Source organism: Diabrotica virgifera, chromosome 2 (assembly GCF_917563875.1).
Source record: "Diabrotica virgifera virgifera chromosome 2, PGI_DIABVI_V3a".
Taxonomy (NCBI): domain Eukaryota; kingdom Metazoa; phylum Arthropoda; class Insecta; order Coleoptera; family Chrysomelidae; genus Diabrotica; species Diabrotica virgifera.
This window is the reverse complement of record NC_065444.1, coordinates 38,500,655-38,523,015: the sequence shown is the minus strand read 5'-3', so window position 1 is coordinate 38,523,015 and position 22,361 is coordinate 38,500,655. Positions and strand designations below refer to the sequence as shown.

General features: G+C 34.1%; 1 long non-coding RNA gene across 1 annotated transcript; it reads left to right on the top strand.

Annotated features, from left to right (window-relative positions):
- Positions 1–6,478: 6,478 nt before the first annotated feature.
- On the top strand, positions 6,479–9,329 carry LOC126880033 (uncharacterized). Its single transcript, XR_007696384.1, has 2 exons — positions 6,479–7,351; positions 7,505–9,329. It is a non-coding gene; the product is annotated as an uncharacterized LOC126880033 (long non-coding RNA).
- The last annotated feature ends 13,032 nt before the right edge of the window (positions 9,330–22,361 follow it).

Here is a 22,361-nt window from a genome sequence, read left to right as displayed (position 1 = left end):
TTAATTTTGCTATTAAACAAGTGTTTCGGAAAACTGAAAACGATTAGTGATAATGATTCTACGAAATGAACGGGACATTAACAAGCAATTCGGTGATTAGAAAGTGGACAGAGCGTTGACGCAGAACAATAACGTTTTTAAGATCTTTCCGGGAAGGTTTTTAATTTGGTAAACAAATTGTATTAGTTTTTAGATGTAAAAGTAGAAAGTAGAAAAGAACTAATTATGATATTTCTTGAAATTTGACAAATTGGAAAAGATATGTGGAAGAATATTTGGTTTATTAAGAAATGGATGGTTTGAGAGAGGTTGTTGATTGGACGGAAAATATTAGGAGAAGGGATAATGAATGTTGGACTCTGAATTGGGGAGAGAAATAAGGCACTGTGTAATAAACATCGATAGAAGGCAGTCGAGTTTTGAAAAGTGAGTAATAAGTGTAGAGTGGTGTGATCAGCCTTTGCGAGCAGAATCAAGTTGAAACCAAATTGTCGATCGGTTGAAGAGTTAATTTTCCTGGTCCGAGGGAGATTCCTTTGTTTTGTCTAGAACGAGTCGCTGATTATTATCCGGTTGTGCACAAGATATCGAGCAAGGAAAACTGAGTAATAGACATCGAGCAAGTCCTGTGTGTTTCTCTTGGAAGCAGTTTTGACGAGAGGCACTTTTTCGCAACATCCAGAGCGTACCTGTTGGGAGAATCAAGGACGGCGCAATACAGAAAACGAGGGAGTGAAGAAACAAAAGGTTAGTCAAATCATTTGTCGGAATGGAGAAAATTTGTTTATATCAAAACCATATTTGTTTATTGAACCATTTTTTTAACGCAGTTAGTCATTTCAAATTTGAGAAATCAATTCAAAAGAAGAAAAGTTAAATTCATTCAATTTAGTATGAGTAAATAAGAAATTATTTAAATAATTTTTTTTTGTCAAAACAAGGAGATATCAGAGTTAGAGTTTAATTTATTAATTTAGAGATTGTTGCAACAAAGATAAATTTTAGTATTTTTTGAATCATATGTACACGGCTTATTTTATAAAAACAATAGATTACATTTATATGATTTTGAGTGTTTTCAATTTCCCTGTTTCCACCCTGGAAGAAGTAAGCAACTAGAAATACTAGAAGCCACAGATCACAGGTATTGTATCAAATACAAAATTAGCCCTGAGAATAAAATTGATTGGAAAATCTAATTTGAATTTAGTTGTGTTTTTACATAGGCAGTAAATAAAATAATTGAATAATCAATTAAATTAAGAATTTGCTAATCAATCTAAATAAATAGATAAAGTAGAGCATAACAATACATACCTTCATACGTACCTCCCGACCGTCGTTATTTCAGTCTTGTCACGGCCCTACCTCTACCTACCTGTCCCGTGTGCCATTTGTCATCGTCCGTCTGGACTTCGGTCGACACTTACCCTATCGCTCTCTCATACCTGCCACCATTTCCACCTCTCTCACTGTCTTATGCCTTTACCCTTATGCTGGCCACCTCTCCTTCTACCTACCTCTGTGGGCCCAATTCTTCCTCCTCGATACCTGCTAGAACTGGATCTAGCTCTCGCTCTTCCTTTTCTTTGATCGATGGAACTTTTCTCACATAGTTGCGGATTTTATTCCATCACTCTCAAGCTCATTCTGATGCACTGCAAAAGGGTATGTGACACAGTGTTCGAAGCCCCACAATATAGATTTACGGTACAATTGTCCGATTCGGCCAATTTGAATATGTGTAAGTAGCTACGGACGCTCCCTGTGAGCGCTTGCGTCAGATAGGAGTCTAAGCGCCTGTGTTCGCAGTCCAGCCAGTGCCGCAGATTCGGTATAGGGGAGTGCAATTAGAACGAAAACATGCATTGTTTCGGAAAAATTCAAACAAGCTTATATTTATCTAAAACTTTTTTGTTAGTTTATATACATGTTAAAGTAAAAAGTTCTACTCGCAGATTTGGCCGCTAATTGTTTATTAATTGTTTAAACAATAACAATTGTTTTGTATAAATAATTTTAAAAATATCGTTAAATTCATCATTTTACTTTGATCAAATATGTTTCTATTTTGTTTTTGATTATACTGAATATATGGCATTACAATTTAAAAATTCTTATACAGAAGCTCTTATACAGTATGTCTGCGTAGCTAGGTACCACATGCAAAACTTTTTTATTATCAATTTTACGAAAAAAGTTATTCTTCATAAAATGCTCTGGATAGGCAACAATCTAAAACTCAACCATCAGATATCAGATATCAAATTTTATCAATTTTATACGAGTTATGTCAAAAATATGAATTTCGTTAAAGAGTAAAGTACCTTTATATTCCAGAATATAAAAAAATGCTATTATGAAAAGTTGTTTGAAATTAAAAACTATATTTAAATATACAATTACATCATTCTAGTCGAAAAAAAAATTTCAATTTTTTCTCAAATTACGGATACTCATCATCATTATTTTATTACAATTATGATAACTATTTTTTTATCACTTTTACGAAAAAAAAGTTATTCTTCATAAAATGCTCTCCCTGGTCTAAAATCTAAGACACAACCATCAGATTTCAAACTTTTTTAATTTTATACGAGGTATGTAAAAAATATGATTTTTTCTTAAGAGTTAAGTGCCTTTATTATTCACAATATTTTAATTAGAAGGATGTAATTGAACACTAAAACAATTTTTTTTAATTCAAAACAACTTTTCTTAATAACAATTTTCAATATTGTGAAATGTAACGGTACTTTACTCTTGAGTGAAATTCATATTTTTTGACATACCTCGTATAAAATTAATTAAATTTGATATTTGATGATTGCACCTTAGATTATATACGATGCAGAGTATTTTATAAAGAATAACTTTTTTTCGTAAAACTGATAATAAAAAAGTTATCAATAGGTTCCAAGTTACGCAGACATACTGTATAAGAGCTAAAAAAAGTTTTGATCACTTTGTATAAAGATTTTTTTAGCTGGTAATTTTCAGTTTTTGTATTATATTTTTGTTATCTTTCTCAATTTTCTCAAAAAGAAATGTCGACTTCATTTCTAAAGTAAAATAATTTAGTGCATTTTAAAGATTACATCCTAATCTTTAAAAAAGCACTTACAAAACTGTAATAGATCTGTTCAAGCTTGAGTAATACCGTCTTAAAGTGGTGGTAATTCTATAAAACTACAAAGATTTCAAAAATTACATTTTTTGAGACGTCATATCATTTGAATTAAATTTTTGAGATCTTTTTGAATGAAACAACATTTAGTAAGATGCTTGAAAGGTAAGTTGTGCAAAATTGAGGGTTTTATAAGAAAAATTGTATTAGTTGCACATTTTTAAATTATTTTTAAACAAAATTCATGTAAGGCTCATTTTCCGCCCCCGCCGTACTTATGCCCATATGAAGAGTACAGGGGAAAAACAAGGAATGTCACATTTTATACATATTGAGTTAAACTCCAATAAAGGTTTAATTCTTATGATATCTAAAAACTACTTAGGAGATTCTTAGCAGAATTCTAGCAATTAATAGTCTATATTGTTAATATAATATTAATCTATATTAACTTATTAATTTAATAATGCACAAAAAAACTGCTAACACTCCTTATTTTTGTCCAGTGGCGTGCGGACAATCCTGGTCCTTCGCCTGGATACAAATTCTTAAAAAATTTATATAGACTGATCTTTCTGGTTATTGTTCTAAATCGATAGTCTAGTCGATAGTACTCAGTTTTTGCTCACGGCAAGAAAAGCCAAAATTCATGAACAAGTGACATTCCTTGTTTTTCCCCTGTACCCTGCATTTAGCGTTATAAATAAAAAATTATAGAAGATAGATTTAATTTTAGAAAATTCTTTATATAAGGTTTTTTTTGTAAAATTTTCTGAATTTTTGAATGGCCAAATCAGTTTTTTTCTAAAATTTATATTTTCGGAGTTATTTAAAAAAAGCATCTAATTTCGTAGTTCATTTGTTTAATAAAAAATGAAGCACCTACTTCTCGAGTAGAACTTTTTGATATGTTGTTTTTTCGAAGTGAGAATCTATATGCACTCCCCTAATAAGTGACTTCGTCCATTGTGCCACATCTTCCGTTGTATCACACTCGTTCTACCACATCCCAATGGATGTGGTTATCTCCTCGCTTCTAGCGTTCTCCCCTTGTAGTCTCTAGCCCTAGAATATATATTGTCTAGCCTGATCCTTTTTAAAAGGTCTAATACCTTCGAGACTGAACCACTGAACCTTCCACGTAGCTCTTTGTCGGTGACTAAAGCAGGCCACGCACTGAATCGGCATAGCGCGATCGGCTCGGCTAAGAGCAATCGGCAGATTTTGCTATACATGGAAATAAGTAAGCCACCGAGAACCGCCTAAGAACGTTCGACAGTCGAACGTTCGTAGGCGGTGCGTGGTGGCTCATGTCAAATATATGCCGATTCAGTGCGCGGCCTGCTTAAAAGTGGTGTATTTAATAGCGTATTGACATAACTTTCCCATGTGTAATATTATTTTAGAGATGCATTATAGATATACATACTGCGACCATATCGTGAATCTTCTCTTTGGTATCTTCACTAATGATTGTCTTATATGCCATTAATAACTATTCTTCACGTTTCAACACTTCTCAAAATCTCAAATAGTCGTATAAAACAAATTGCGTGTATGATCCATTGACATATTAAGCGTAGACTCGGCATACTCACAAAAAAAGCGTAACGCGGAAACAGCATGTAAACAGTCGATCGCCCTAATAGCACACGACGTCCTTTGGACGTCCAAAATAGGTCCATTTTTGGTCCTTACGTCCATGGACTATAAACGGACGTCCTTTGGACGTCCCATTTTGGACGTCCTTCGGAAGGAATAAATATGGACGTCCGACGTTGGACGTCCTTCGGACGGAATAAATATGGACGTCCTTTGGATGTCCGACGTTGAACGTCCTTTGGACGTCCATACTGGACGAAATACGGACGTTTTATGAACGCTTATATATTATATTGGACACATTATACCAATTACGGGATCAAATAGCAAAATAATTCAATAAAATATTAACTTACGCGTTAACTTTACGTTAATGAAATACAGTCAAACCTGTCAGTAACGGCCACTAAAATGAAAGAACTATTGGCCGATATAGAAAGGTGGCCGTTATTGCCAGTTTTTGTAGTCTAGATATACAGTAAAACTTGTGTTACTGGCCACCTGATAAAATCGGCCACCTGTACTAACGGCCAGTTTAAATATTCCCCAAACCAATTATATCTAGACTACAAAAACTGGCAATACCGGTCACCTTTCTATATCGGCCAATAGCTTTTTCATTTTTAGTGGCCGTTACTGACAGGTTTTACTGTAATTGGTTTGGGGAATTTTTAAACTGACCGTTAGTACAGGTGGCCGGTGTTTGCAGGGGGCCGGTAACACAGGTTTTACTGTAGTTTAAATCGAAAAGATTAAATCTTAATTCAAAATTGTATATACAATTATTACAATTATAAACAAACTATATAGTTTAATATCCAAAAAATGTTTTTGATTTTATGTAATGTAATGAAAATCTTATTTGTAAATTATTGGTTACAATGTTTAACAATAGGAAATATTCAAGAATAAATAAAATAAAAGTTTAATCCTAACAACACAAAACATTCCAGGAATGTAGGTACTACCGTTCTATTCCGTGAACATATATCTGATTAAATTATGGGTGGAAAGTTACCACAAGATATTCTATGAACATAGTACATGTCTTCCTGGAGGGGTAAAATTTTCCATTACAAGATTTTAAGAGAGGCCATTTTGTACTGTTCAATTTGCGTTCATTTTCAAATTTGCCGCGCGAGTATCTATGTAGCGTCTCGTGGTCATTGGTCATCACTATGGAGACCTACACAAAGGAGAGGAATCGAGATAGGACGACCTTGAAATTTTTGTACACGATTTTGCCTGTTTGCTTGGTTTCTCGCTAGGGCGGCGGTGGCGTAGAGATAGATGCTACTTTTGCATTGGAGTGAATGTGAAAATTTCGAAAATAATTAATTATTCGTAGTTAATATAAGATTATTGGTTTTGGTGGTTAATATTATTTAAATATGAGTGCCAAGAAAGCTTACACTAAAAGAACTTGCTTCGTACCGGGATTTATATTGAGTTATCGTTCCGATAAAAAATTTAAAAGGGAACTTAATGAAGTTAATAAAGACTTTTTATAAATATTTGTCTTTATGTTATTTATAACGTTCATGGATTATACCTATTCGTTTGTATGTTATTTCCTTCGGTGTAAATAAAATTTGTCCCTATTATTGGTTTTTATTTTAACCTGAAAATTATAGTGATAATAGTAGGAGGATCTTGGAAAGTTTTTCTGTCGAAACAATGCATTTTTTTGAGACAAAATATTTCACAAAAATTAACATTAATTTCTATAAAAGTCAGACTGTCGTCTGCGTAGTTTATAGACATATATTTTTATTAACTAAATTTAAACATCTGATAGGTAAGCTTTCAGAATATAGATAAATGATAGTATTCAAAAGAAAAAGCAGTTTAAATTTTGATAAAAAGAATAATTAAAAAAAAATTGATCAATAAACTTCAAATTATTTAAATAACTTTTTAAACTTTTTAAAAACAATTACGTACAGTTAAGTCAATTTTTTCAACTAACAAACTTTTTGATATCAGTTACAAAGATATTAAAAAATTAATTTGCAGTTGAAATACCATTGGTATAAAAATGTGGCAGTTAGATAATGTGACAAAATATTTCCGCTTCAAAATAAGCTGTCCTACATATTAAAGTAATGACAAATTTAAATTTGATGTCACATCTCCATCTACAATGGTATAAAAAGAATACACTTTTTACCACACGTCGATATGTTATAAGGTTAAAATAATTTGTTTTTGACATAAAACATATTCAGCTACAATCCACCAATAAATGAATGTCTAATTACGCTAAAAACAAAAATAAAATGAGTTAAATATTAAATAAGTCCATAAGAGCTAATGTATTTGTAGCACCTATTCGAACACTTGCGCCTCTAGCGGCGATTGCTGAAAGTTGAATTAGAGGTTGAAAAGTTAGCCCACAAACGATGCATTGCGTTTCCACTCCTTCTTACAGGTCTCCATAGTCATCACATTTCATTTTCATAACATAACCGATAACCTAAAAATTTAGTAAAGTAAAAATTTTGATTGGAAAAAAGTGCATCGATAAGGGGGTGTGGGAAATGGAAATTAGTGGCTTTTTTGCTGTACTGTCTGCTAGTTTTTGCTCTGGGCTCTGGCTAGATCTCTTGTTTAAACAATTTTGTAAGTATTATAAAATCCGTTTTCAATTTTCTTTATTCTTTATGAAACGAATCATTTATACATGCATATTATTACCTGTAAATAGGTACCTATTTCTTTTGATTTTTAATTGTAAAGAATAGAAAAATTACCGTTCATTTTAATTTTTTTTAGAATCAGCTGAAAGTGGCCTACAAAAAAAAACCAAGAAGGAAATGTATAGCCTTGTGGCTATGAAAGGCAAAAGAGAGATATAAAAAGTGTATTGGCTAGTTGGAAGAAAGTCCACATTGTCCATGCATAATAAGTTATTACTTTATCAACAAATATCAAGAAGATAGCAGGGTCACGAGCATCAACTTCATAAGTTCAAGAATATCGAGGAAATCCAGCTCCTCGATACTACTGGGCAAACTAGAAGATTGAAGAGGACAAATCCTTTTGAACTAGTTTGAGTGATAGGTGATAGTGAAAAACGGAGCATAGTGCTTGTGTGCTGTGCCTGTGTATGTTAGAATAATAGTGCACGATCTTGTTAGATTAGATAAGAGACGCTATGGGGTAAGCTCTTCATTTTAAGAAAAAGTAGTAATTTAGGTTAAATTAAAATTGCTCATTGGTCAGTTATGACCAGATTGTTTTTTTATGTTTGGCAAACAGGACTTAAGTCAGAATTGCACATTGATAATGTTTTGATGATTTCTGCACCAGAAAAAAACTGTTGTAGATGTAAACTGTATGTACAGTAGAATCTACTACAGTACTGTAGAAATCATCAAAACATTATCGATGTGCAATTCTGACTTAAGCCCTTTTTCCCAAACATCAGAGAATTGTACAATAATTCTCCTATCTGCTTTTTCATGAATTTTGTAGGAGACGAAAAACCATTTTTAGGATCATCTGCTTTCACATGTAAATTTTGACATGTTTTGTAGTAAATAGATAGTTGAATTTACTACAAAACATGTCAAAAAATATATGAAAACAGGAGGTGACTATAAAAAAAGTTTTTAGTCTCTCTTACAAAACTCATGAAAAAACAAATCGGAGGTATGTCACATCAGTGACTAAGAATGTCTAAAAAATATACTTTGATGTCCCAAGAACCAAATATAACCTACAGTCCATCTAATTTACTTACTGTTCCACGTCATTATCTACGCCAGAGATCTAAGTTGACATAGTTGCCAAGTATAAAAAGATCCTGAATCCATTTTAAATCAAATATGTCACATAATTATTGTAAACGTGGATTATACAACAAAACAAATTAATATTCAATGTAAATAAGTAAAAACTTAAGAAATAGAGAACAAGAATTAAGTTATAATCTTTTAAGATTTGCAGTGCAAGAGTTTTTGCACTGCATTGTTAATAATTAAAAAACGGCTCCGAACTCTTGGCAAAAAGCCGGTAGGTTTCTTTGTATAAGTATGTCTACAATAACAACTAAAAAAGTTGTCAGATACCTCGATTATTCCAAGTCGTTATAAAATTAGGTGAAATTTATATTTTTTATAGTAGAGGATCTTTTTATAGTAAAGTAAATAATAAAAACAGTAAATATAATAAATAAAACAGATACTTATAGTAAAGAATATAAACAAATATGAAGTGTCATCACCGTAACTGTCAAATAAATGTTACCAATTTATTCTAAAATGTCACCTTCGTTCGATTACAGTTACAGTGTGATCCGAACAAATCTGCTTCATAAAAACGCTTTATAATCCATTTATACAAATAAATGAAACATATTATTGTGTATTTCTTTAGGTTAACATTAATAGAAATCTTCAAATATTATTTCTACGCGTATATAATAAAATATGTCTAGTGGCTGTAATTCCAGTGTACTCGGCAAAGTGATTCTAAAAAAGAACACACCTACCGCCTAAATATTTCGTGTTGGTATCATGCGACCTCACAGGCTACGACGTGGATGACGCGCAACAGTTAGTAAATTAGACGAAGTATGTAGATATATACAGGGTGTGTAACAAAAATACAGGTCATAAATTTAATCACATATTCTGGGACCAAAAATAGTTTGATTGGACCTAACTTACCTTAGTACAAATGTGCACACAAGAAAAGTTACCAGCCCTTTGAAGTTATATATATATATATATATAATAGGCACCAAGGGTCTTAGAGGCCCATGGCTTGAAAAAGTTTGTTTTTTTTCTTCATTTTCACGTTTCTTTATGTACTGAGATCTTCTCTGGCTTGATATGTGATTTTTCTCCATTCCTTCCTGTTATTCATTTTTCTTTTCTGACCCTGTAGCACCATTCTTTCCAAATCTTTTTCGACCTCTTGCTTCCATCTATTTTTCGGCCTTCCTCTTCTCTTTCTTGAAGCTGTAGTGTAGTTTAGTACCATTTTTGGAGTCCTCGTGTTTGGCATCCTTTCAATGTGACCTCGCCATCTAAGTCTCTGTGCCTTTATCACTCATTGAAGTTACAAGATGAAGTGATTTTTTTCCAATATATCGAAAACTATTAGAGATTTTTTATTGAAAATGGACATGTGGCATTATTATGGCAGCAGTATCTTACGAAAAAACTATAGTAAAATTTGGACACCCCATAAAAATTTTATGGGGGTTTTGTTCCTTTAAACCCCCCCAAACTTTTGTGCACGTTTCAATTTAATTATTATTGTAGTACCATTTAAACACAACGTTTTAAAAACTTTTTTGCCTCTTATTGCTTTTTCGAAAAGTCAATTTTTATCGAAATATTTTGAATATTTGTCAAATCCACCACATATTTGTATATGGTTAAGTACGATTATGGAGACTTGGTAATAATATGCAGACTTATTTATGCTTACATTTTTAGGGATATTTTGAACCATATTAAAAAAGAAGCCAGATCTCGATAAAATGTGCCTTATCGAAAAAATACAAAGAGGCAAAAAAGTTTTAAAAACATTCTGTTTAACTAATGGTACCTCAGTAATAGTTTAATTGGAACGTACACAAACATTTGGGGGGTTTTAAAGGAACAAAACCCCCATAAAATTTTTATGTAGACATGTTAAAAAAGAAGTCACAACTCGATAAAAAACTGCCTTATCTGAAAAATACTAAGAAACAAAAATATTGAATTTAACTAATGGTACCACAATAATAAAATTGAATTGGAACATACACAAAAGTTTGGGAGGATCTAAGGGATCAAAACCCCCATAAAATTTTTATGGGGTGCACAAATTTCACCATAATTTTTCTTTAAGATATTCCTGCCATAATACTGCCACATGTCCATTTTCAATAAAAATCGCTAATAGTTTTCGATATAATCGAAAAAATCGATTTTCATTTTGTAATTTCAAAGGGCTGTAACTTTTTTTATGTGCATATTTGTACTAAGGTAAGTTAGGTTCATTCAAACTATTTTTGGTCCCAGAATATGTGATTTAATTTATGACGTGTATTTTTGTTACACCCTGTATATACAGCCGATTACGCACCACCTTAAAAATTGGGCATTTTTGATGTCTCGAATTTCCTAAACCTGTTGTTGCATCTAAGTGATTTTTTTATAATATTCTAGCCTAGGCCCTAGGCTATAGGTTAAGTACCTCCTTATGCTTGTCATGCACGGGGAGCTATACTGTAATATATATTATATCACATCGCACTCTATAGTAATGAGTGAGCCTGCACATATGGAACCATTTGTTTTCTGTCTGCAGGCTCACTCATTACTATAGAGAGCGATATGATATAATGTACATATATTACAGCATAGCACCCTGTGCATGACAAGCTTAAGGAGGTAACCTATAGCCTAGGCTATAATATTATAAAAAAATCACTTAGATGAAACAACAGGTTTAGGAAATACGAGACATCAAAAATACCCCATATTTAAGGTGGTGCGTTAATTTCTTGGAGAAGTGTATTGTAATTTAATGTAAATAATGTAATATCCAATAATTGTAATTTAATATAAGATGTAATATAAGTTCCTTAAAAAATATATTTTTTATTTCCCACGACATTAGATGGATGTTCGGCAGCAAGACATTGGACCAAACTGGGACGTCCTATGAAGGCCCAATTGACGTCCACCGAACGTCCCTTCGGATGTTAAGTGGACCTCCATTGGGCGTTTGGCAACGTGGCATTTGGACGTCCTGTTAAGGTCCAATTCACGTCCCCTAGAACGTCCGGTTAAGGTCCAATTTACTTCCGATTAAGGTCCAATTTACGTCCGATTAAGGTCCCATTTACGTCCAATTAAGGTCCAATTTACGTCCTATTAAGGTCCAATTTACGTCCGATTAAGGTCCAATTTACGTCCGATTAAGGTCCAATTTACGTCCGATTAAGGTCCCATTTACGTCCGATTAAGGTCCAATTTACGTCCTATTAAAGTCCAATTTACGTCCGGTTAAGGTCCAATTTACGTCCGATTAAGGTCCCATTTACGTCCCATTAAGGTCCAATTTACGTCCTATTAAGGTCCAATTTACGTCCGATTAAGGTCCAATTTACGTCCGATTAAGGTACAATTTATGTCCGATTAAGGTCCAATTTACGTCCGATTAAGGTCCAATTTATGTCCGATTAAGGTCCAATTTACGTCCGATTAAGGTCCAATTTACGTCCCCTAGGACGTCCGATCAAGGTCCAAATTACGTCCGATTAAGGTCCAATATACGTCCCCTCGGACCTTAGATGGACGTCCAATGGACGTTCGGTAGCGCGACATTTGGACCAAAATAGGACGTATAAAGGACGTTCCTCAGACGAAAACGGACGTCCAATGGACGTCCCTAAAGTCCGTGAAGGACGTCCATTGGACGTCCTTGTGCTATTAGGGCGGTGGTCTATCCATCTCTTTTAACCAAGCGACCCCGCGCATGTGACTGACAAAGATGGCTAGACCACTCAATCCTATGTTGGCGTTACACCTCGATGCATTGAGTAGCATATCCCTAGCCAAGTCTATCCTTTTACATGTCTCTGGTATGATCACATTTCTCATTTGGTTATTTGCAACAGGTGTGCCAACATACCAATAATTGTATTGTATTGTACCTTTGGAGATGGCTGGGAAAATTTCCACTCAAAATAACAAAATTCAGTTTAGCAACACTGTGTGAATGTTGATAGTAACATATCCTTTTTAAGATAAACACAACTGTAATTTAGTCCAAACAAATTAATATATTTTTTTGCCAACAAAAATGAGATTAAAAAATGAATAACCATTTTCAATTTCGTTGCAAAACGAAAATACAGCCGAACCATATTCCAGTCCAATCAGAGAGTGCTGCAAGCACCTCTACCGGTTTCGAAACTTATTAGTCTCTCATCAGGAGGCACATATGCTGCTCTCCCCGATCCAACCAAAACAAACTCCAGCGTGCAGTCCCGAATTGCAACGAACGAAATGGCATAGATGCCCTAGCGGCAACTGCTAGCAAAAGACTAAGTTTTCACTCTAATGGCACATAACATATCCCACCAGAATGAAAACAATGGGAACCTTCTCTGGTTACACCTCCGAGGCTTCTACAATTTGCAAGCCATACGGATGCTGAGACTAAGGAAGATGAGGGAATTCTACAATTTACAATTCACGTCACATCTGCTCAGCGCGGTAAAGTTCCAACGAGACTGGTTCCCTTCATACTCCACACAGAGTAAATGTAAATAAAAAATGAATTAGTGTAGGAAACAAAGGTTGAACCTTGCAAAATGGACACAAGTCCGGTTTTATTTTTTTTCTGGTATATCAAGGGGTGCTTATTATAAGACTAACTTTTTCTGAAAAAATTTCGCCCCGGAACCTCCCTTTTCACCCCTTTAAAGGGGGTAATTTGTGGTTTTTGCGGAACGTAGCCCTTCCTGTAGCTTTTACAAAAAATTTCTTTTATAGAAATATGAAGAGGACTATATTTCCTACGATTTATTTCCGACACCATCTCTCTATCATCCACCGTTTAGCGGGGGTGGCGCCCTAAAATTGACAAGTTTTTAAAGAAAATGTTTTTAAAAAAAATATATTTTTCCCTAACTGTAACGGAAATTAAGAAGAAATTATGCGGCAATTATTCACAAATAATTGACTGATTTTTTGGTATAGGTTTTACTTAAGGGTAATTGCCCTTTTTTTTAATAACAGGGTGTTACATTTTAAAAAACCTCTTTTTATACCATCTGAACCGTTTATGCTAGAGTAAAAACGCTTTCAGCGATTACCCATGTACTGGTGCTATTTACAAATTTGTATAATGCACCCCCATTTTTTTCCCGGAACCACCCCAAAAAAAAGAAGAATTAATAAATAAATTGATTTTCTTGGAATACTTCACACAAAATGCCCTTTATTAATATGCTTCATATACCATTTTCTGCACGTTATTATTACCCATGCATGGACACCAAAAGCAATTTCCTGGTGCAACCCCTGTAGCAAAAAAAAATAAATAAATTGGGGGGTTGAAAATTTTTTTTGTTTTTTGCTTTTTGATCCATATGGGCATATGCTTCATCAATAGTGCTTTTCAAAAATATATATGGTTATTGCAACATCTCTGCGAAAACCACCCCTATCCTTGAAAATATACTGCAGAAACTACCCCTATCCCTTGGCGAGAATGTTTTTACGATTTTCTCATTACCTATGTATTATTTTTAAACAAAACTTATACAAGGTTAAAGACCACTATTTACTCTAAAAATTATGTCGTATTCATTTTTTCGTATAAGCAACCGTTACGGCACAGTGGCGCCGTAAACCTCATATATGCTTTGGCGGGCTCCCGTTTTTGTTTTTTTTTTTCGTCATCTGTTCGTTTTATTGATAAAGTACTTATGCAAAATAAAACAACACAGTGTAACCTACAAATTATGACTTATGCACATTTTACATTCTTTGCTCCCCAAAGCCACAGTGGTGGCCCAAAATAAATTTTTGCAAATTTTCGCCACCTACATGAATTTTATTGCATTAATGCTACCTTAACAGCACAATATTTACCCTTACGTGGTCGCTACGCAGTGGCGGATCCAGGGAGGGGTGATGGGGGGTGATCACCTGCCCCCCTCTCAAACCAAGTGATATTATATTCAAAGATTATAAAAATATTCATTTATTTTTATAGAAATTTAACCAATTGGCACCCCCCCCCCCTTAACGATGCTGGATCCGCCACTGTCGCTAAAGCATAAAAGGTCATTCTTATAAAAATAATATTAATATAATATAAGTGTTTCTGTAAAAATAAATGAATATTTTTATAATCTTCAAATATAATATCACTTGGTTTGAGAGGGGTGGGGGTGATCGCCCCCATCACCACTCCCTGGATCCGCCACTGCTTAGCGACCACTTAGGGGTGAATATTGTGCTATTAAGATAGCATTACCGCAATAAAATGTGTGTAGGTGGCGAAAATATGAAAAAATTTATTTTGGGCCACCACTGTAGCTTTGGGGAGCAAAGGAGGTAAAATGTGCGTAGATTACACTGTGTTGTTTTATTTTACATAAGTACTTTATCAATAAAACAAACAGATGACGAAAAAATAAACAAAAACTGGAGCCCGTCAAAGCATATATGAGGTTTACGGCGCCACTGTGCCGTAACGGTTGCTTAAACGAAGAGAATGAATAGGACCTAATTTTTAGAGTAAATAGTGGTCTTTAACCTTGTATAAGTTTTGTTTAAAAAAAATGAATAGGTAATGAGAAAATCGTAAAAACATGCTGGATAAGGTATAGGGGTAGTTTCTGCAGTATATTTTCAAGGATAGGGGTGGTTTGCGCAGGGATGTTGCAATAACCATATATATTTTTGAAAAGCACTATTGATGAAGCATATGCCCATATGGATCAAAAAGCAAAAAACAAAAAAAAATTTCAACCCCCCATTTTATTTATTGTTTTTGGCTACAGGGGTTGCACTAGGAAATCGCTTTTAGTGTCCATGCATGGGTAATAATAACTTGCACAAAATGATATATGAAGCATATTAATGAAGGGCATTGTGTGTGAAGGATTCCAAGAAAATCACTTTATTTATTAATTCTTCTTTTTTTTGGGTGGTTCCGGGGAAAAAATGGGGGTGCATTATACAAATTTGTAAATAACACCAGTACATGGGTAATCGCTGAAAGTCTTTTTACTCTAGCATAAACGGTTCAGATGGTATAAAAAGGGGTTTTTTAAAATGTAACACCCTGTAATTAAAAAAAGGGCAATTACCCTTAAGTGAAGCCTATACCAAAAAATCAATCATCTATTTGTAAATAATTTCCGCAGCATTTCTTTTTAATTTCCGTTACAGTTAGGGAAAAATATATATTTTTTAAAAACATCTTTTTTAAAAACTTGTCAACTTTGGGGCGCCACCCTTGCTAAACGGTGGATGATAGAGAGATGCTGTCGGAAGTAAATCGTAGAAAATATAGTCTTCTTCATATTTCTATAAAAAAAATTTTTTGTAAAAGGTACAGGAAGGGCTACGTTCTGCAAAAACCATAAATTACCCCCTTTAAAGGGGTGAAAAGGGGGGTTCCGGGGCGAAATTTTTTCAGAAAAAGTTAGTCTTATAATAAGCACCCCTTGATATGCTAGAAAAAAAAATAAAACCGGACTTGTGTCCATTTTGCAAGGTTCAACCTCTGTTTCCTACACTAAATAACCATTTTCAATTTCGTTGCAAAACGAAAATACAGCCGAACCATATTCCAGTCCAATTAGAGAGTGCTGCAAGCACCTCTACCGGTTTCGAAACTTATTAGTCTCTCATCAGGAGGCACATATGCTGCTCTCCCCGATCCAACCAAAACAAACTCCAGCGTGCAGTCCCGAATTGCAAGTTCCCATTGAAGGTTCCCATTGTTTTCATTCTGGTGGGATATGTTATGTGCCATTAGAGTGAAAACTTAGTCTTTTGCTAGCAATTGCCGCTAGGGCATCTATGCCATTTCGTTCGTTGCAATTCGGGACTGCACGCTGGAGTTTGTTTTGGTTGGATCGGGGAGAGCAGCATATGTGCCTCCTGATGAGAGACTAATAAGTTTCGAAACCGGTAGAGGTGCTTGCAGCACTCTCTGATTGGACTGGAATATGGTTCGGCTGTATTTTCGTTTTGCAACGAAATTGAAAATGGTTATTCATTTTTTATTTACATTTACTCTGTGTGGAGTATGAAGGGAACCAGTCTCGTTGGAACTTTACCGCGCTGAGCAGATGTGACGTGAATTGTAAATTGTAGAATTCCCTCATCTTCCTTAGTCTCAGCATCCGTATGGCTTGCAAATTGTAGAAGCCTCGGAGGTGTAACCAGAGAAGGTTCCCATTGTTTTCATTCTGGTGGGATATGTTATGTGCCATTAGAGTGAAAACTTAGTCTTTTTTAAAAATGAGATTGTTCAACCAAATGTTTCAAATATGATGTGCAAAATAATTTTTAATTGGGTTCTGCTAATGGGCTTGCTTTTTTGCCATTAAAGTAAAAAAAACTTTAGATTTCACTCATTAAATCATTATTGTCCGGTTATCGTCTTAATTATTTTAACTGTACTAATATCCGTCGAGTAATTCTGAATGATTAATAGGTTGTTAAAACATTTTATCTGTAGCGGCTTCTGGAATATCTTAAAAATATCGAATTTCATTGATAAAATGCGCGTATCCCACCGATCTTCGCTTCGACCATACCAGCGAATTCTATAGACTAAATCGAGAACTTGGTCATCACGTCCTCGTGAACTTGAAATCAAAACTGGGCTTTTAATCTGAAAAAATAAAACGAAAACAAAGGTCCACGAAGGAAAAAGGCTAGCAATAAACCATACTCTTCAAAAGTATATACATTTAATAAAAATTATTCCTAAATCAAAAGATGACAACAATGCAGCCATAACAACAAACAGTATTTTGTTATTTAATAATCACAAATTCAGAAATTATTCTCTCAACGTTTTGATCTTATACGTAAATAATCACAAATTATAAAATTAATGTAACAACGAATAGTTTGATTGAAAGATTAAAAGTGATGGTGCGAGTTTAGATCCTTAGATGATCAGTTCTTAATTTTTTTCTCTCCTTGTGGGATCGGTACACACCGGAGGGACCGTAGACGTTCGGATACAATTAGCGTCTCTTTGTAAAGACATTGAAGTCGACTTTACTAAGTAACAATACATTTACTGAACACACACACACACACTACACAAACTGATTGCAAAATCAACCGTACCATGTCAATGACCAGTAGTTGTCTAGGGATTAAGCTAAATAAAAAAAAAACACTAATTTCAAATTTTACGCCAAAAGTAGGCAACCAGTAATGCAGATAATTAATTTAAAAATCGGGGAAACAAAAATGAAAGCAGTGGAAAAGTACTGAAGAGTTCATTACTATGTAAACCCCCTGTGGGGGGAAGTAACGCAAATACAACAAAACGTGCCGCTGTGATAGATACGATCTTTATTGTATCATTCATGTAGACAAAGGGTTAATGAAAAAAAAAATTATAATGGGGAAAATTTAGAGAATTAATTTTATGTCAAAGACCACGAGATCGTAAATTTTCATTGCCCTATATACAGGGTGAGGCAGATAAAGGGCCTATTAGAAATATCTCGAGAACTAAAGGTAAGAAAATCATGAAAATTGTTATACAGGGGTTTTGAGGTGTGAACTATTTAATGAAAATATTTTGGTCTCTTTGCTACTTCCGGTTATACCGGAAGTTGATTGTAACTTCGTTTTTTTTAAATGGGACACCCTGTATATTTTTACATTTTTGGATTCTCCTCGATTTCTTCTTTCTTTAAATATAAGGTTTTGTAATATTATACAGGGTAGGTTAAAAGATAATTAAGTTTTCTTATTAATTTCGTAGCAACATTCACACCCTGTAGGCTTGTAGTAGTTTGACATAACAAATTCTATTTATGTTCAAATGATTTTTAATATAGTCTTCTATTGTTAACAATTATTCGTATAGCTAAATTTTTCGTTTTAGTATACAGGGTTGGTCGAAACACGGAATGAGTATTTTCTGAGTTTTCTTAAATGGAACACCCTGTATTTTAGTATTGTAATGAAATGTTGTTTTATGGTACATTTTAAAAACTTAAGCACTCCCTATACCTAACTGCTTTAATTTGTGAGTTATTGGTGATTCAATCAAAACATTAATTGCAACACAAAATATGTGAAATTGTATTAGGTTGGCCGTGAAAATATTCAATCACAAATAATTTTTTGGAAATAAATACATATTAATCTAGACTGAGACTTAAAATTGCCAATAATGGTTGAACTGTCAAAATACCATCGAAGTTAAGATTGTTGGTGCGATTAACAATTAAGCACAAATTAAAGCAGTTAGGTATAGGGAATGCTTAAGAAATAAAAAAGTACCATGAAATATCATTTCATTACAATACTAAAATATAGGGTGTTCCATTTAAGAAAACTCAGAAAATACTCATTCCGAGTTTAGACCCACCCTGTATACTAATATTAAAAATTTAGCTATACTAATAATTGCTAACAATAGTAGACTATATTAAAAATCATTTGAATATAAATAAAGTTTATTATGTCAAACTACTACAATCCTACAGGGTGTGAATATTGCTACGAAATTAATAAGAAAACGTAAATATCTTTTAACCTACCCTGTATAATGTTACAAAACATTATATTTTAAGAAAGAAGAAATCGAGGAGAATCCAAAAATGTCAAAATATACAGGGTGTCCCATTGAAAAAAACGAAGTTATAAGCAACTTCCGGTATAACCGGAAGTACCAAGTAGATGAAAATATTTTCATTAAATAGATCAGTCTTCAAAACCTCATTATTCCAATTTTCATAATTCAGTTACCTTTAGTTCTCGACATATTTCTAATAGGCCCTTTATCTGCCTCACCCTATATAGCCAAAAATTTGTAAATAAAATAATTTAGCCGTAAGCAGTGTTTCGTGGAAGAGTAAAAGTTTAGTGGTAAAGTTTCTACGAACGGATTATTACATTTCAAAACAATGAACTAGTGGTAAAGTTTCTACGAACGGATTAATACATTTTAAAACAATGAACTAGAAAACGGTAGTTTTAGAAAGTTAATGTGCCGCTTTGGAGTGGACAATAGACAATGTTTCTAAATGGTTTCCTAGAAAGAAACGATGGTAAACAATTTTGTTTAGTTTAGAATAGAGGGTTTTTCTAGAATGTAAGTAATATTAATTTTAATATCTCCTGGAAATTGACAAGACAGAAAATTTGTATACAACGCTATTTGTTCTTAAGAAAAAAAAGTAGGGATATGTGTGGAGAATGCTTTAGAGTGGTGAGTCTCACCGGTCGCCCCACCCTCACATAGGCTACATGTGACGGTCCTTTTCACCGACCGGTCTTTGCGCGGGGTGTGTGCGGGACGGGACAGTTAGGTGGCCACTTAATCTAGGGAATGCACGCAATAGGTGCCGGGGGGGGGGGGGGGTTATGAGTAAGGTGAAGGGTCATGGGTCAGACATGCTCGCTGCTCGCTAAAAGCAGTTCCAGATCCGTCGGCTGGACGAAGAGAAGGTGAATTTAGTCGGTAGGCCGTTCGGCACGGTGAAGCGTGAGGGACTGAATCCGACACATATGGGACACTTTCCCGAGGAAAATAGTTTTGCACGTTAAGAAGACGAAATAGGGGGGAAAATGGAGCAAAATTAATAAGGCATGTCGCTCAGAAAGGTAAGAACATTTATGTAACTGAAATTCTACGGTACGGATTTCTTCTAAAATCGGTAATTCTAGCACGAGCCATCGCACGAGACGGTTGTGTTATTGTATTCGTTCCTCATTGTAAAAGCTAATTATTTTAAAATGTATGTGAATGTGTTTTATTCTAATTATATTATTATCGTTTATTAAACTAGTAAAATGCAAAAAGAAGTTTGTCTATTATCTATTAACGTAATATCGGTTTTTTGTGCTTCATTGTCGGTAGGTGTTATCGGCAGTCAGTGAAAAGAAACAAAAAAAAATAATAATAATAAACCTCAACCTGTTAGTCCAGGAAATAAATACAAAAATTTTTACTAAAGTGAATGTTACAGCAGTGAAAGAGGCAAGGAAATAGCGATGGTGTACCTCCAGTTACGACTAACTATGGATACAACTACCAACCACAATGCCCTACAACTATACCAAGTATGCAGGCAAGTACATATATGCTTTCTAATGTAAACAATATGCCATTACATCCCACTCATATTCAACCTATGATGTATCAACAGCAATACAACCACATGATGCATCCTGTGCAAACATATTACATGGGATTATCAAATCAAATCCAAAACCAGCCAATTCAAATGAATGAAAATTGGTCATTTTTGATTGCGTTGGTAGTGGTAAGACGCTTTATTTACTATTTTCCAACCAAATGACATACACTCTAGCCTTTGTCACAGTTAAAACTATCGATGAAAAGACTATCGGTGGGAAATATGGCCGTGGTTGACTTTGCTCTCCCTACAGTATTTCTCTATTTTAGAGAATGTTTTTAAAGCATGTTTTTCATGACCTTTCCTTCATTTCAGTTACAGAAATGTTCCTACCTTTCTGAGCGACATGCCTTGTTAATTTTGCCCAACTTTCCCCCCATATTTCGTCTTCTTGACGTCTACCCGACGCTCAAAATGGTGTGACTTTTTTCTGAACATTATGTGGACCATATAGAACAATTTGGTGTTGGAGGATAACTTTAACTTTGGATGTCTGGGTTTGGGTCTAGTTATACCGTACTAAAGAGAGGATGGAGCGTTCAATGATAAGAGTAACAATAAAAGACAAGATCACAAACGAAGATTTACGAAAAAGAACCAACGTTACAGATGTTATGGAGAGAGTTTGCAGATTGAAAATCAGATGGGTTGGTCACGTGGTAGGGATGAAGAATGGAAGGTGGACACACAAGTTAACCGAACGGAGACCGAAAACTGATAAACGAAATAGAGGAAGGCCACCTACACGATGGCAAGATGATCTACGAAAGATGGCAAAAAATTGGATCCAAGACAGGACTGTGCACTCTGCATACAAACAGGGGAGGCATATGTCCTGCAGTAGATTTAAATTGAGCTAAGCATGATGATGATTGTGTATAAGAGGGGATTATGAGGGGGATAATTTCCGCAAATAGAACAAAGCTCATCTCTCCCATAGATAATTAGAGTCTTGCTAATCTTAAGGACAAGCTAAAGTAAGTGGTAACTATGAAAATTGCTAGAATTAGCCACTACGTCTGAATATGGTAAAGAATTTGTCTTTAAGTTTGTCACCAGATGCCCACGCAATCAAAAAGAATAAAAAAATGTTGTTCTGAAGCTATTTCCTTGTGGCATTTTTATAATTAAGTATTTTCTATGGGAAATAAGCCACAATTTTACTAAAAAATGAATTTATTAACGTTTCGAAGCCCAAATCCATTTGCCCGAAGCCCAAATGGATTTGGGCTTCGAAACGTTAATAAATTCATTTTTTAGTAAAATTGTGGCTTATTTCCCATAGAAAATACTTAATTAAGAATAAAAAATGGCACATATATTTGAATTTGAAAGTCGAAATGTAACTAAAATGATATTACTGGATATAGGAAATGAGTCAATACTCGCAATCTTAGAGTATGTATGTTTTTAATAGTTGTTATACAATCATGGGGCAACCGGTTTCGAGGCTTACAATTTATGCCTCATCTTCAGGCCCAGTACATAGAGTCATCACATATACAAACTACTAGATATCAGTTTACGGAACTGTTCTACAGCCAAAGATATTCTCGGAAGTCACCAGCCCCATCAAACAGCTGACTAGTTTGATTTTAAATCTTAAATCTTGTGTTCTAGATGATGGATGGTTTTGTAGTTGTTACAGTTGTTTTTTGTCTTAAATTGTTTTATGCAGTTGTTTTTATTTTATTTTAATGTTTGTAAAAGTATAAAAACATTTAAAATTTTAAAATGAGACATCACTCACAAATTCAC